Here is a 2716-nt window from a genome sequence, read left to right as displayed (position 1 = left end):
TGGAGATCTGCTTGTGGGCTTTTGGCGGGGGGGGGGGAGGCACAGCTCGGCGCCCCATCCAGGGCCCAGCACTCTAGGCAAATGCCTAGTTCGCCTAGTGGGTGAGCCGGCACTGGCTGGTGGGTGGGCTCGGCCGGGTGTTCCTTCCTGACTCCGGCAGCGTCTCTTGTCTGCAGACTACACGGTGCGTCCTGTTGTGCCGGCGGAGAAGGCGGAGCTGGTGGCGGTGGCCAAGGCCATGCACCGTGAGAACTTCGGGAGGAATGTCAAGGAGCTCTTCCACCTGGAGAGGGAGGCGGCGCTGAAGTCCATGGAGACGGGTGAGGAGGCGGCTTGGCCGGCCAGCGGCTGGGGGGGGGGAAGCCCCCGGAGGTGCCTGTCATGCCCGAGAGGGAAGCAAACCAGGAGGAGGAGCGGGACTCCAGGAGAGAGGGCCCAGCTCTGCGTGTGAGAGAGAAAGGCCGCGTTTCACCCCGTGGCCCCTATTCAGACAAACAGCAACGAGGAATTCTCCGCCCGCTCACAAAGCGAGAGTGCCCCCGGGGCTCTTTGGGGGAGTCCTGGATCCCACCGGCATGTTTCATGTGTCAGCCCCCCCCCCCCCCCCCCCCCCCCCCCGGGGCTGCCTTTCTCTCTCGGCCGGCAGTACGGCATGCGCGGTCCCACTGAAACCCCGTGAGGGCCTGTCAGGATCCTCACAGTGGAACTCTCACCGCCCCCCCAAAAAACCAGACTTGCAATGGAGGTAATCCCCCCCTCCGAGCGCCTCGGTCATGAACATGTGAAACCCCCTCACTCAAAGTCAGGCCCTTGGAGCACATAGCTCACGAATGTCTTTTCCACCTGGTAGCCAGTTTGGTGTCGTGGAGTTTGTAAGCCGCTCTGAGACTCAGGGTATAAATCCAATCTCCTCCTCCTCCTCCTCCTCTTCTTCCTCCTCCTCCTCCTTCTTCCTCTTCCTCTTCTTCTTGGCTTTCCAGAGCCTCAGGTGGAGAAAGGTCTGCTCCCTGGAAGAGAACAGGATATAACTTGTACGAAAGGTGTCCTCTGCTCCCCTGGATACCTCTGCATCTAAACGCCCCGTGTTCTCCCTCAGTAGATCAGCCAAGGCCTACATAGCCCCAAACCAGAGGAATAACCAAGCTGTTTCTCCTCTGCTGAGGCAGAAGCAGGGGTGAACTCGCACAGGGAGACTCCGTGGTCCTGTTGGCCAGAAGATGGACAATCCACGGCAACAGCAGCTGAGAAGGCAGCCCCCCACCACTACCCATAGGTCAGGAGTTTTTGTCTCTCATGTGTCGTGATAGTCTGGTCTACATAAGAACATAAGAGAGAAGCCAATGTTGGATCAGGCCAGTGGCACCTCCAGTCCAACACTCTGTGTCACACAGTGGCCAGAAATACCAGGTGCCATCAGGAGGTCCACCAGTGGGGCCAGGACACTAGAAGCCCTTCCACTGTTGCCCCGCCCCCCAAGCACCAAGAATACAGAGCATCCCTTGCCTATACCTTGTGGCTCATAGCCACTGATCGACCTCTGCTCTGCTCTAGAAGCTGGGTGCTTCTCTCTTGCCACTGGGTCTTCCCTCTAACGTACTTCTATGGTCCATTCCACTTGGCCATCAGAGACTGCAGAGTTAGGAGGTGTGGAACAGATGTGAGCCAGTTGCCTTCTGCGGTGGCCCACTCCCTGGAAGACGACCTTCTTTTTCAGATTCTTCTTACACAGCCTGAAGCAGGCTGGGTTTTGAACAGGCCCTGCAGAGGTCCTCAAAGGGCCAATAAAAATCTCTAACCAGCATCTTTGTGTCCTGAACTGCCTTGAGTCACGGTTCTGGAGTCCACAAAAGAGCAAGTGGAACACTGGAGCGGATGGGCCGGATCAGACCAACATTCCACCCAGTACACTTGACTTCCCAGTCCAAGACTGGCCTTGTTGTAACAGCCCAAGAGCACATCAGTTTTGTCTAGGTTGAGCTTCAGTTTACTGAACCTCATCCATCCCATTCCCTTCTCGAGGGACCTGTTCAGGACCTCCATAGATCTATCCAACTCAGTTGTTCAGGTGAAACAGAGCTGGCTGTCACCCACATATTGGTGGTCCCTCACTCCAGATCCCCAGATGATCTCTCCCACCAGTTTATCATGGGGGGCAAGAGGGATCCCTGCCGTGGGACCCAGTAGCATAAATGCCATGGGCCCAAGTAGCCCCCCAGCCCCACCTTCTGGAGTCAGCCAGCCAAGGAAGGACACTCTGTGCCCTGCTCTCAGTCTGGCCCGCCTCTCCAGGAGACCGCGCGGGATGGTATCATAGAATCATGGAACGTTAGATTTGGAAGGGATCTTGTAGGTCATCTAGTCCAACCCCCTGCACTCTGCAGGAACAGAGCCGAAAGGTAGCCCTACAACATACCCGGAAGAGGGTCGTCCAGCCTCCGCTTGAAAACGTCCAGCAAAGGAGCCTCCACCACCTCCCAAGGCAGACTGTTCCACTGCTCAACCACTCTTAGAATCATGGAATGTTAGATTTGGAAGGGATCTTGCAGGTCATCTAGTCCAACCCCCTGCACTCTGCAGGAGCGTAGCCGAAAGAGAGCCCTACAACATACCCAAAAGATGGTCATCCAGCCTCCACTTGAAAACGTCCAGTGAAGGACTATCCACCACCACTCGAGGCAGACTGTTCCACTGCTCAACCACTCTTAGAATCATAGAC

This window comes from Gekko japonicus, unplaced genomic scaffold (assembly GCF_001447785.1).
Source record: "Gekko japonicus isolate JY-2015 unplaced genomic scaffold, Gekko_japonicus_V1.1 scaffold2978, whole genome shotgun sequence".
NCBI lineage: Eukaryota > Metazoa > Chordata > Lepidosauria > Squamata > Gekkonidae > Gekko > Gekko japonicus.
Note: the sequence above shows the minus strand (reverse complement) of the source record.